Source organism: Denticeps clupeoides, chromosome 7, assembly GCF_900700375.1.
Source record: "Denticeps clupeoides chromosome 7, fDenClu1.1, whole genome shotgun sequence".
In the NCBI taxonomy this organism is placed as follows: Eukaryota; Metazoa; Chordata; class Actinopteri; order Clupeiformes; family Denticipitidae; genus Denticeps; species Denticeps clupeoides.
This window is the reverse complement of record NC_041713.1, coordinates 15,422,442-15,436,147: the sequence shown is the minus strand read 5'-3', so window position 1 is coordinate 15,436,147 and position 13,706 is coordinate 15,422,442. Positions and strand designations below refer to the sequence as shown.

The 13,706-nt window shown below is 41.1% G+C and overlaps 1 protein-coding gene and 1 long non-coding RNA gene across 6 annotated transcripts in view; one reads left to right on the top strand and one right to left on the bottom strand.

Moving 5' to 3' along the window:
- elfn1a (extracellular leucine-rich repeat and fibronectin type III domain containing 1a) overlaps positions 1–13,706 on the top strand; it is a 69,267-nt gene that overhangs the window by 21,399 nt on the left and 34,162 nt on the right. The window contains exon 2 of one of the 4 annotated variants that reach the window (XM_028987109.1): positions 10,065–10,152. The exons of the other annotated variants lie outside the window; for them this stretch is intronic. The gene's annotated coding sequence lies outside the window, so the exon portion shown is untranslated. The remainder of the gene's footprint in view (positions 1–10,064; positions 10,153–13,706) is intronic. 4 annotated transcript variants of the gene reach the window in all.
- Positions 1–13,706, bottom strand: part of LOC114794510 (uncharacterized) — a 42,165-nt gene that overhangs the window by 726 nt on the left and 27,733 nt on the right. The window lies entirely within an intron of this gene.

Sequence of the window (13,706 nt, the reverse complement as noted above, 5' to 3'; positions counted from 1 at the left end):
GAGAGAGAGAGCGAGAGAGCTCTTATGATTCCTATCGCCTAATATGTACTAATGACAGGGATAATGACTTAGGAAGAGACGTTTCCTTCCTTATTGGAACTGTTTACAGTAATTACCTCTCCCAGAAATTTGCATGAAATTGCTTTATGTACTTAAGAAAAAAAAAAAAAAAAATCTTTAATTGATGGCACCAAATCATGTAAGACTTTCTTCGATTTATTTTCAAATATCTCGGCAGTGGAACTTTTATTTATCTAATGAAATTGCTTTTGAGAAACACCGGCCATGACATTGGCTCAATCAACAGGTGCTAATTGCCCGGCTTCTTCTGCAAAACGATGGGGGGAAAATGAATATCCGTTGTGACTCAATTCACTAATCCATTTCAAGCCATTCAAACCCTCAAATGAGAACAAGTAGCATAATGGGCCAGGCTGCTTCCAGCAATTATTATTTATTGTGTCAGATGGTGGAAGTACATCAGGCGTACGCAACACAACACCAGCCTCGGCCTGCACGCCTTCAAAAGAACAATCTAACTGCCAGGTGAGGCACAGCAGCGCTTGCGTGCTCATGTGTAGGGCTGTACTGACAGACCACCGGGTTCCCCCGGCTGATACGGATATTTCTGGTGCCGGATGTTCGGCCGCGTGTCGGCACACTGGCTTTATCAGGCCCGCAAGTGCATTACTAGTTTCTCCAAGTCCCCTTAATGAATCCGCAGTGGCATGGGCCATCAATACGTAGACGTTGACTAATGCCTCTTGCGCCATCGCTGTGCCAGGGAAGCTTTTCCTGTATTGAGTATTTCTGAAGTAAACAGTAAAAATCATCGGCATTAGCGCTGCGGGCGAGCAATTGTTATAGATTTACGATTTTTAGCAGATTTGTTTTCCTTTCTGCTTTTTAAAGAGAAGTCACGCGTTCCCTCCAGAATTAAGTCCTTGTTTTGGAGCCCACAAATGCAACACGAAAACCATTTTTGCCATTTTTCAGCTGGACTGTAAAGAAACAAACCATTCAAAACACACACACACACACAAGCAAACAAACAAATATAATAAAAATAATGTTTCTCTACATAAACATAGATTATTCTATAAGAATATTACACACACACACACACACATACACACACACCTACCTCTAAATGTCTAGACATGGACCGTCTTACAGACAATTAACATGGAAACGTACATGTGGATTTAGTGCTGTTCTCTGGAGGAAGAGGCCACACTGTTATTGTCAATTTACAAAGCACTGGTGTATAATAGATAATAGTACCGTCATGCTTCAATAACATTAAAATTTATATTGTAGTGTATGCGTCCGTAATGACACTATTCCAGATGTGTTTTCTATAGATTTTATAATTTATAAATTTTAATATACTATTGATGTAGCTTATTAGCTAACATTACAGTTAGACAGAGAGGACTGTTTATCTTTTAATGAAATTTGCCCAAATAGTAACATATAAAATGTGTAGGATGCGATTTGAGTGAAGAAGAAGAAGAAAGTAAAGTGATTGTCACATGTGATACCCAGCAGCACAGCACACGGTGCACACAGTTAAATTTGCCCTCTGCATTTAACCCATCACTCTGAGGGGCAGCAGTGTGTGGGGACGGTGCTTTGCTCAGTGGCACCTCAGTGGCACCTTGGCAGGGATTCGAACTGGCAACCTTCCCATTACGGGGCCACTTCCTTAACCGCTAGGCCACCACTGCCCCAGGTTGAAAAATGCATAGTATATGTAGTGTAAGATGAATTAGTATTGATTAATGACTCATAATTTTATGCACAACCTATGTTACAAACAATCTCTCTCCATCTCTCTCTTTCCATCCTTCTCACCGCACTCATGTCTGGAAGTGCACAGAATCAGAGAAAACAAAAGTGCTCTCGCCATCAGTGGATCCTGTACGGTCTGAGTCATTATGTGAGTTTCAGCAGGCCATTTAGCCGCTGAGACGCAATGCGCTCTGACTGATACATGCTCACTAGGGGCTTAATGAGCAGGCAACAGAACCAATACCACCTACTGGAAATTGATTTCCCATGTTTATTAGCGGCCAGTGTTTAAACAAGGTGGAACTATGACAGACCGCTGTGAAGCTGCACATGTTGCTCAACGAGTCGAATATCAAAAACAGATTGAAAGCAAGCATTTGTTAAAGTAAAGGGAAAGCCCGAAGGCAGGTTCTGAATTATGAAAGGTGAGTCTTGTCAGCTTCGTCCGTTAATAACTACCTTGGAACATTTCTTTTCAGTTCCCTCACTACGGTTTAGTGCATCACTGAGGCGAAATTACAAATGTCTTTCCTGGTGTTTTGCCACTGGTTCCTCATGCTACGGTATGAGCTGCTGTTCCGCTGAGCAAGTAGAGCACAGGGAAATGCGTTGCGATCATATCAATGCTATTCTTGAGCCGCTGATGTGAGAAACTGCTACGTGCCTACTACACAAGCTGAAATGTATTTGCGATCCCGAAGAGGAATCTGAAAGCAGAAAAGGTAGCAGTTAAACTCAGATTTGACCTGTGCACTCAGGACCCTACAATCCCAACAGTAACATAGTTGGGTTGAGATTAAGGTGGAGGGCTGGGGCTGGAGTGCCACCTTTGGCCCTGCTAATACATAAGGGCACAAGTCAACAGCAGTTTAAAGGTATATGCAGAAAAGCTGTACATGGTGCAGTACATACAAATAAAGACTGGTGCCATAACTGATACATGCCCACAGTACAACAATTCACGTGATCAATGTACTCAGTGGTCATAATTTGTATGGGTAAACTTTTCGAGGGCATCAGCATGTAAGCTCAGCTCAACTCAGCTCAGACTGGGAGAGTAGTGCTGCTCTTAATGGAAGCCTTTCAAAGTCACCGCGGGCTCCCCTTCTGACACTAGAAATATTTGTCACAGCACTCCCACGGCAGTTCTTATTACTCATTTGGTGTGGAGGGCTCCAGCTGCAATTTGTTTTTATCTAAACTGATTGAAATGAATAAATTATTAATTAATATTTATCAGCACAATATGAATAATATATGAAAGGCAGCAGGCTTTCAAGACTGTTGGGGTTTTACATTTTGTGGCTGCATAAGTGTAATGGATGTCATTTCAGCCTGCGTTCGGAGCACGGCTCTTTTGTTAGGTATAGACATTAAACTGAAAAAATGCCTCAGCTAATTCATTTAGGCTTTTAAAATGTCTTTAACTGGCTGCTGATGTGAGCACTCCCAGCACTCCAAAAGGTGTGTTGAATAAAAATGTAGAGATCTTATTAAAAGGCCAGAAAGCAGGTGACTCAGCACCATTATTCACCGGGTCTTTGGTGGTCTCAGTCATTGTCTGCTGAATTACCCCTGCTGAAGCTGAGACCAGTCTCACTAATGGTCCTGATGACAATACTTCAAGCCCATCTTTTCCTGCCAAGCTTCGCTAGATGATTGGATCGCTGGCTGTGGATCTTCATTTTTATATCCGGCCAGAGGTTATCATCCTGATTGATCCACAGTGCACAAATCTGAAAAGAATCATCCACTGACTCATTTTCTAGCCCTAAAGAAGTTGCTTTGATACTGTAGACAGAGGTGACAAAAAGTACCTTACTCATTATTTCACATTAATGGCTCAGTATGTTCTCAAGTCATTCTGAATGTATATAGATGGTTAATACACACACACACACACACACACACACATATGTGTGTGTGTGTGTGTGTGTGTGTGTGTGTGTATATATATATATATATATATATATATTCAGCTCAGCTCAATATCAGCTGTTGTGCCGTTGGGAGAAATAAATTCTGTATGAGGGATGTAGCAGTACAATGTAATACTGAGATGAATGACAAGCAAAAGAGTTCAAGGAAAAGCTGCATTTGTCTAAAATTTGCCAAATTCTTTTGTTCTGCTGGAGGACTGGAATATTGTATGTTAAAAGACGGTTCTGGCCCCAGACAGGCTGACTATCACATTTCAAACAAATACACATAAACCTGAATCTAGGCTGTACAATAATGAACAAAACCAAAGTCAATGAAAAGTAAATAGTAAGAACACAAGGGACACATGATACCAAACACACAACCCCGCATGTGTTTGGTGACTTTTAGAGAATTTTTGATCTTCACAGATGGCCAGGTTACAAGGGACACAAGCTAAGAAAAACAACAAAACTGAGCAGAAAATGAGTACTATGCTACATATGCATAAGTGACAGAGGCCAGTTTTTAATTGTCCACGATTATAGAAAGCATGTTGTTTGAGATTTGGTGGATGTCATGTCATGATATTCACTTACATACCCTTTTGGATAGGGGCACCAGTATAGAACTGCTTAATCAAATGATAAAACCCATCATTCACAATCAATTTGCGATGATTTGACCCTTCACATGGTGGGGGTGAGCAAACTGCATTCATTTATCATGACTTTTCTTTTATTCCCTGTACGGCTAGCTATATATACACACAGTATGACCTGTTGATTATCAGATGTTTGCCTCAGTAACCTTTTGCCCTTTTCTCTTTCATTCTTCTCCTCACTCTCAGCAGGGAGATATTTATACATAATGCATGGAGTCAATACAGCAGAATTTACAGCTCGGCATCCAACACCGGTCTAGACAGAACAGATTGGAAGACGTCTCTGGCCAAAGCAAGATTGCAAAACTGTAGTGGCTACAGAAGCCAACAAAATGTTTTAATGTATTGGCTTCCTAGTGCATTTTATGAAGTTTGGCTAGTAAGACAATGCCCCAGTGTGCCTGGAATTTCAGTGGCACAAGCTCTAATAGGAACAACACCCATGATTAGCTTAACTTTCAAACCATTGCATTTCTTTTTAGGACATTGGGGGAAGAAGCGAGCAGCAATAAATAAATACTATGAGAAGCACCCATGTTTAATTAATACCGAAGCAAATGGCCATAAATCTGAACTCAGTAAACTGGGTCAGTTGGCAAATGGACAACTTCTTGTTTCACAGTTAGGGACACAGTTGGTGACAGAGCGGTTTCGCCACTGTCTGAAACACTCACAGGGCCCTATTTTCCTGTGGCTAAGCTCAATGCTACATACCAAGCATGTTGATTGTTTGCAAGTGAAAACTGAAATGGGGCTCAGCATTTACATAAATAAATAGATGTTTATTTCACTGATGCTTGGGAATGTGACGTATTGAAAGTTATGGATTTAAATCATCCAGAATAAGGAAGTAGCATGAATGAAAGCTGTCAGTCATCAGCCTCCTCCCATTTTGAGTGACACAAATGATTACACATCAACAGAAAGTGTAGATACCAAGTGCCTCTTTCTTATTTGAAATATTCTTGTAAATGCTGAGGACGCCTTTGACCATACAATAGCAAACAAGCCATAGTGTCGGTTTGAAAATAGCAATGCTGAATCCAGGATTCCAAAGCCTCTCCCACCCCCCTTCCTTGTTATGCAGAATGGAGATGCTCTTCACTCAAATGCCATTATCCATGAAAGTGCTTGAAGGAACCTTGCTGCAGGGCTTCAGAAACAATCCTAGATTACGCATTAGCGATAGATTCCACAACCCCCATACGTCCTGGAGAGAACATGCTGGAGGCGATAACAGAAGGCAGTTCATCTTTCCACTCTACATGTTTAGTATAATACCTAATTATTGCACGCGTCACTCAAGAGATCCTCAGCCAGCTACCTAGAACCGCAGCCCTTTAGAAACCTACACAAGGGTTCGAATTCTGTACAATCCTTGAGTGCATTTATCAGATGGGATTGCATTCATCTCATTGTCCCTTCACTCTATATATTTGTGTTCTTAGCCCTACATGTCTATTGAAGCACAGTCGTGTGCACGGCTGGGCACGACACTCTGCTGAAGAGGCAGAAACGAAAGCAGCGTGCTATTTTTTACAGGGGTAAAAGTTAAGTGCATCGCTTGCATGTGCTGCACCATCCAGACTTGGCATTTATAATGTTGACAGACAGTTGACATGAACTGTGCATAATGGAATATCACTTTGGAATAGCGCAGAGCAAAGCAGGCGGGTAGAGATGTTACTTTCACACTAATGCCTTTTTGATGAAGCTAACATGAGTGCAAATCTCCATTGTACCTGCTGAGGAAAGAATGTGTGAGACTTGCAAAAGCCTTAAGGAAGGCAAAGCCATCTCAAGGTAGTGCTGGCACTTTTCACATTAAATGTGTGACTGTCATCGAGGAAGTGGACTTGGGTTCTGGAGTGTGGGCCTTAGAACCAAGGCTAACATGTTCATTGTGTTTTTTGATTAAATAGGGCTCGCTGTGCTCTGGAAGGGTTTTATGTTTTCTGTCTGCCTCCTTGGTCTCTTTTTTAGTGTTATGAATGGGTTCTGTACACTTCAGTAAATTTAGTGCCAAACCTTCTACACTGAAGGTTTCATTGACTGAAGAAATAATTGAGTCATCTTATTGAACAAACAAACTTCATACCTTCATTGGTGTGAATAAGTGACGGTTATTGATCACTTGCATATTTTCTGGGAATGCTGAATATAATGAGCCTTCATTCAATTGATGAACATTCGACAGTTGACAGTTGCAGCTGCTGAAGCCATTTGTTTTAGCCTTTGAAGCCATTTTATGAACATAAGATAATATTGTTTGAGTATATGTGACCACGGAGAATACAATCTCAGGACTGTTTTTTTTAATATCACTTAATAGCTGGCAAAAGGTTACTGAGTCAAACATCTGATAATCAACTATGTGTAGATATATCTGGCATACAGGGAATAAAAGATAACTTCCAAATAAAGCAGATTTCATTCATAATATTATCAGTCCAAGCGCCTATTATGTGTCTACAGGGAGTGCAGAATTATTAGGCAAGTTGTATTTTTGAGGAATAATTTTATTATTGAACAACAACCATGTTCTCAATGAACCCAAAAAACTCATTAATATAAAAAGCTGAATGTTTTTGGAAGTAGTTTTTAGTTTGTTTTTATTTTTAGCTATTTTAGGGGGATATCTGTGTGCAGGTGACTATTACTGTGCATAATTTTTAGGCAAATATATACCCATTTCAATTATTTATTTTTACCAGTGAAACCAATATAACATCTCCACATTCACAAATATACATTTCTGACATTCAAAAACAAAACAAAAACAAATCAGCGACCTTTCTTTGCAAGGACACTCAAAAGCCTGCCATCCATGGATTCTGTCAGTGTTTTGATCTTTTCATCATCAACATTGCGTGCAGCAGCAACCACAGCCTCCCAGACACTGTTCAGAGAGGTGTACTGTTTTCCCTCCTTGTAAATCTCACATTTGATGATGGACCACAGGTTCTCAATGGGGTTCAGATCAGGTGAACAAGGAGGCCATGTCATTAGTTTTTCTTCTTTTATACCCTTTCTTGCCAGCCACGCTGTGGAGTACTTGGGCGTGTGTGATGGAGCATTGTCCTGCATGAAAATCATGTTTTTATTGAAGGATGCAGACTTCTTCCTGTACCACTGCTTGAAGAAGGTGTCTTCCAGAAACTGGCAGTAGGACTGGGAGTTGAGCTTGACTCCATCCTCAACCCTAAAAGACCCCACAAGCTCATCTTTGATGATACCAGCCCAAACCAGTACTCCACCTCCACCTTGCTGGCGTCTGAGTCGGACTGGAGCTCTCTGCCCTTTACCAATCCAGCCACGGGCCCATCCATCTGGCCCATCAAGACTCACTCTCATTTCATCAGTCCATAAAACCTTAGAAAAATCAGTCTTGGATATTTCTTGGCCCAGTCTTGACGTTTCAGCTTGTGTGTCTTGTTCAGTGGTGGTCGTCTTTCAGCCTTTCTTACCTTGGCCATGTCTCTGAGTATTGCACACCTTGTGCTTTTGGGCACTCCAGTGATGTTGCAGCTCTGAAATATGGCCAAACTAGTGGCAAGTGGCATCTTGGCAGCTGCACGCTTGACTTTTCTCAGTTCATGGGCAGTTATTTTGTGCCTTGGTTTTTCCACACGCTTCTTGCGACCCTGTTGACTATTTTGAATGAAACGCTTGATTGTTCGATGATCACGCTTCAGAAGCTTTGCAATTTTAAGAGTGCTGCATCCCTCTGCAAGGGATCTCACTATTTTTGACATTTCTGAGCCTGTCAAGTCCTTTTTTTGACCCATTTTGCCAAAGGAAAGGAAGTTGCCTAATAATTATGCACACCTGATATAGGGTGTTGATGTCATTAGACCACACCCCTTCTCATTACAGAGATGCACATAACCTAATATGCTTAATTTGTAGTAGGCTTTCGAGCCTATACAGCTTGGAGTAAGACAACATGCATGAAGAGGATGATGTGGACAAAATACTAATTTGCCTAATAATTCTGCACTCCCTGTATTAGTTTACATGGTGGTGGTCCTTGGGTCGGGAGATGGTTGTTGAACATTGATGGAAGATGGTCAAGAAGAGATCAAAGTTCAAAAGCCACATACATGTTTATCTGGCACCAGAGGGGTTGTTCAGACTTCAGCCATCCCTGCTTTGATTCCTCAATGTTATGTAAATTTTATCGGGAGTGACAAAAGTAGGAGGTGACCTATTTATATGAAAAATTAATTCATGTGAACTAGTTCATTTTTTTTAACTGTGAACAAATCGTCTTTGTGAACTAGTTCATTTTCAGTTGTATGAACTGTGGCAGTTTTGTTTCAGTGTAAACTGGCACATCTGGCTCAGTGGTGGTAGTAGTCGCTAAATGGGTAAGGAAGCAGACCCATAATCTGTTCAAATTCCGAACTGCCAAAGTACTACTGAGGTGCCACTGATCAAATTTCCGTCCTTACACACTGCTCCCTGGGTGCCTTTCATGACTGCCCACAACTCACCAAGGTGATGGGTTAAATGCAGAGGACATTTTGTTGTGTGCACCATGTGCTGTGCTGCAGTGTTTCACAATGACAATCACACAGTACAAAATTTTGTGTAGTGCAATGGATGATTTGTATGCGTGTAGTACTGTTAACTGGTTTATGGTTACCTGTTGTAAATTGTGGATTTCGGGGACAACACACAAAAATTATTTGCAAACCATTCAGTCCTTCCACGTTGGTTAAATGTAACATTAAAATTACACCCAAGAAACCCCATTACGCTCTTACAATAATGGTTGCTAATGGGTTTAGTAAGAGACCCTTGCATTCAATGATCTTTACTTTTTAAAAGGGTTCTGTCTGTGGTGCCAAAACCGCATTAAGAGCAAAAAAGTAGATCTATATAAAATGCTTTTCAGAGGACGTATTCTTATTGCTACATTCACATTACAGGCCTAATTGTTTAATGCAGATGTTTTGCTCAGATCGTGTTTGTCTTGATGAATGACATTCATAATTACAAGTAAGTAGTTTTTGACTTCAATGTTATTTTTTTTCTGTCAGCCTGCCTGCCCACACTGATACATCTTTGATGCTTTACTTGTACTGGCTGTCAGTAACACTGTTCAGCCTATATGTATAGTGAGAAAAACAAAATCTGACCTTTCTCATTCATGTTGCATGTCCAATCCAAGGCTGCATATGACACTGACTCAAATTAGATTTGAAACCTCAGATATGTGTCACATTAAGCCAGTAAAATCAGATTTGAGTCACTTCAGCCTGGTAATGTGGGCACAGCATAATAAGCCCCTTTCAGTTTGGTACGAGATGTTACAGCGTCAGTCTGTCCAGTTTGATAGTATGGAAGTCAGCTCTAGTTTAGCCAACAATACATTATCTCTACATCAGAAAATTAAGGACAGTTTTTCAGTTTAAATAGGTGTCAAAAAGCCTTAAAGATATAAAACAAATTATGGATCAAATATTTCTAGAATTTAAGTCTTACAAGGTTGCTATATAAAATGTAATAATTATAACATTTACTGTGCATGCAAAATGTATGTATGCGCCCATTACATCATCCACCCAGTACCCCACTGCTTAAAAATGAGGGGTTTCCGGGTTCACTGTGTCATCTGTAAGCTAGTGCACTTGCTATATTTAGTCAGGAATGGGCTTTTGTGTTGTTTTGGTTTTTGCAGACCCAGCCATGCGAATGCTCGCGCTCGGTCTCTCGGGAAATGTAGCAGTGTGGCTCGTCTCCTCTCTACCTCTAGGTCCGGAAGAAAAGTGAGTCACTCGGATGTGAAACACAGTTTACTGTAAGATCTGCCTGTTTACAGAGAAGACCTTCTGTTTTGGTTTGTCTCCCGTTTTCGACATACCACAGAACAGTGGAAAAGAGCTAAAAAAAAAAAATCATGTTTTTACTATCAGTCTGTGTTCCCCAATTTGCTCAGTAGAATAGTCCATCGCACTGAGTGACAGTGAATCACAAACGTGTCCCTCACCCTCTTTGTAATTTAAGTTAAGATTAATCATGTGCTTCTAATATTCTTCAAAGGCACTTAATCACTTTGTCACATACAAATAGCTTTCTTTATCCACCTGTCATCAGAGGTTTGTCCTCCACCGAGGCGCCTTGCGTGTTTACTGGCAAGGCAGCCGAGGGCCATCACCGAGGGCCATTAAATCCTGAATCCTCACATATTGCAACAACCCGGCTGCACCAGGTGCACCCACTGGAGGGCCCTGCCTGGAGTCTTCTCTGAAACCAGACGGGCACATCGCTCCCTCACTCCCACGGTTGCACACCAGACTTCAAAGGGGGGGAATTTTCTCTTCATCATTATGCTCCCATAGCTAGAGATGTTTGAGCACAGGCATCCTTGCTCTGTCGCTCTCTCTTTCTTTTTTTTTTTTTTTACACTTACCAGGCTTATGAAAGCCCTGGGCCTTTTTAACATATCCCAGAGATTATTATAATTTTTGAATCAACCATGTTTTTTTTTTTGTTTTTTTTGCATATTATGTAAGATTTAAAAGCTTAACTATTTCAGCTGAATGGCAAATGCAAAGGTTGAATGTCATTCTCTCGTTTTATTTATTTATGTATTTATTGGTGTGTCACTTTGCCCATACATCTCTACAAGGAACTCATTTGCTCAGTCTCCATGCAGATGTACTTGTTCCCTTTGTATGCATAGACACGAAGGCTTTATCAAACGCATAAGAGCTCGTACGAAGGCCTCCACGCACTCTTTACAATTTAGTAATTAGCAAAGCCCAGCTTTATGTTTTGCCCTTTTGAGGTCTAACACATTAAAGGCAGGACATGCAAAGGCCGTAAATTGGGAAAAGGCAGAATTTCTGAATGGCTGCTGAGTAATTGTACATGCCAGTAAAACCCTGATGATTTTTCTTTTTCTTTTCCTTTTTTTTTTTCCCGCCGTTGAAGATTGTCTGGTTTTTCTGAAGAATAAAGGAACCTTGACAGTATTGGGCATCTCAGTGGACAAATGAGTGGATACAAGGCCCGCTCGTCTGAAGACGACTCTTATACTTAAAACAAATGTGAAGATGTGTCCATTGATATCTCCCGCACCCGACAGCCTTACCATCTTGCCACAGATCAGGCCGGTTGAACGCATCAAAGCCTTTCTTTTTTCCCTTTCTCTCATTTGCACCAGCCTCCCAACGTACCACAGAGCCAGTTCAGACAGTGCAATCTCCAGCAATATGAGTCGAACTGGGAAATCACGTTCAGTCGCTGCCATCGTCACAAATGGAAACAATGAACTTTAGGTCTGCTGGCAGAGAGAGAGAGAGAGAGAGAGAGAGAGTTGTAGTGCCAAATCAGTTCACGGTGAGCACACGCCATGGGCCACAACGACAGCGTGGTGGGGATGGCACCCGCAGCGTTGCTCCCTGTAGTTACATACTCTACCATATGCTGAACTGCATACAAAGCCACATGACTAAACAAAGCCAATTTCCCCCCGCTCGTTGTTTAACGTTCATGTCCACTTCATTTTACATTTGTTTAGAGGGAACAGGGGAATGGGGCGTCTTCGTTAAAATGACTGTCAGCAGAGTTGGGGAATATACGTTGAAAATGTAGGGAAGGCTGAATACATGTATTCAGCAACATACTCTGTTACAGTACATAAATATGTATGTAATCAAAATATTTTGAGAAAACATTTTTGAAATATGTAAAGCAACTGTGGTGTTTTCTCATTTGATCATCTACATGAATTAGATGATGACTACATAAATATGTCTATTTATTATTGACAATCATTTGCATTCAAGCTCTCACATCACTTTCACATACTTCATGCTTTATGACTAATTAAATATGATAAACAAGAAAAGTTAACTTTTTTGTCTCCTTGTTAGTCGCTTTGGATGAAAGCGTCTGCCAAGTAAAGTAAAGTAAAGTAAAGTAAATGATTTAGCTGAAAATTCAAGACACCCCAGTCTATACTGTACAGTTTAACCGGCATATCACCATCAATGTGAGAACAGAGTCAACAAGAACACTATCATCCACAACCAATTTACATTCCGCTTATCAATATTAATCAATGCATGATTTCATTGCTGAGGAACTTTGGATTTAGGGCATAAAACCACATGCGTGGATCCCGATGGGTTTTATTTTGGTCCCCATGCGCATGTGTGTCTCTCCTCACTTGTCAGCAGCTGAGTGGACTCAGTCAATCAGGGGCGCCGAGCCCCGGCCGAGGGCTGCAGCGCTCGCGGTCAGCACGCCGGCCATGCGCTCCTCCAGACCATATGGGGCCCGCAGTGCCTCCTGGGCTTTATTATCATCTCTCCCACAGCACGGTTACATCACATGTAGGTCAGATTCTAGTCACAAGGTGGGCCTGGTCCTATCAAAAGAGATGCGGCCGAGGTGCAGTGGATAACTGTGAGAAGTTTTTTTTTTTTTTTTGCTTTCCATACACCTTTCATTTGGCAAACATGAATAGCACCACATAATTGCTTTTATTCAAAACCTCCTGAGGACGCCTTTCATTTAATTACAGTCCTATTCACCACTTTACTTTCTCACAGGAAGTGAAACACAATAGTTCCAGTCTGCTGCTGATCCCAGTTATACGGTTTCATTGTACGTGTTTACTGGAGGCAGTTTTGAGCATCTTCTGCGCCTTCCAGCTCACAAGGAGGAGGTCTCTCCAGCCCTTTTGGTTAAAGGTAGCGTGGGCCGGGACAGCTGCAGGATCGACCCTGCCAAGGACGCAGTGCTTCCCAGGCTCACCCAGAGCCATTAAATGGGTCATTGAACGGCTAAATGGAGTCATTATGATGAGTAATTAAAAGAATAGCGTCCAACACTCCGAACCGCTCCTTAGCTCCGGGTTCCGTCGCTTTTTGGGGTTCTCACAGGCCTTTGCTGTATGGCAGCTGCCTGAGGCGCTATAACTATCACCTCTTTCAGCAGAATGCAAATTGCAGGCGTGCCATCAAATTAAGCCACATTATCTATAGTTCCTTGCTTTAATTGAAATTCTACTGCCGTTTTGAGATCTTGATGGGAAACAAAAATTGTTTTGATTTGGTTGACGCTCTTTGGAGAACTTTTAGATACAAGTCAAAAATCATATGAGAACAACCATGAGCTGCAGATACATTTTGAATCCTGTAAAAGTATGCATATTGAGTTATTTATATATTGCAACTTTTTATGTTCATTGAAAAATATTAATGATAGTATAGATACGAAAATGCATATATTCAGATGATGCTAATATATGTCTAGATATATCTATTATTTCTTTGCCTAGTGATGATTGACCACTGTCATGCATGCCTTT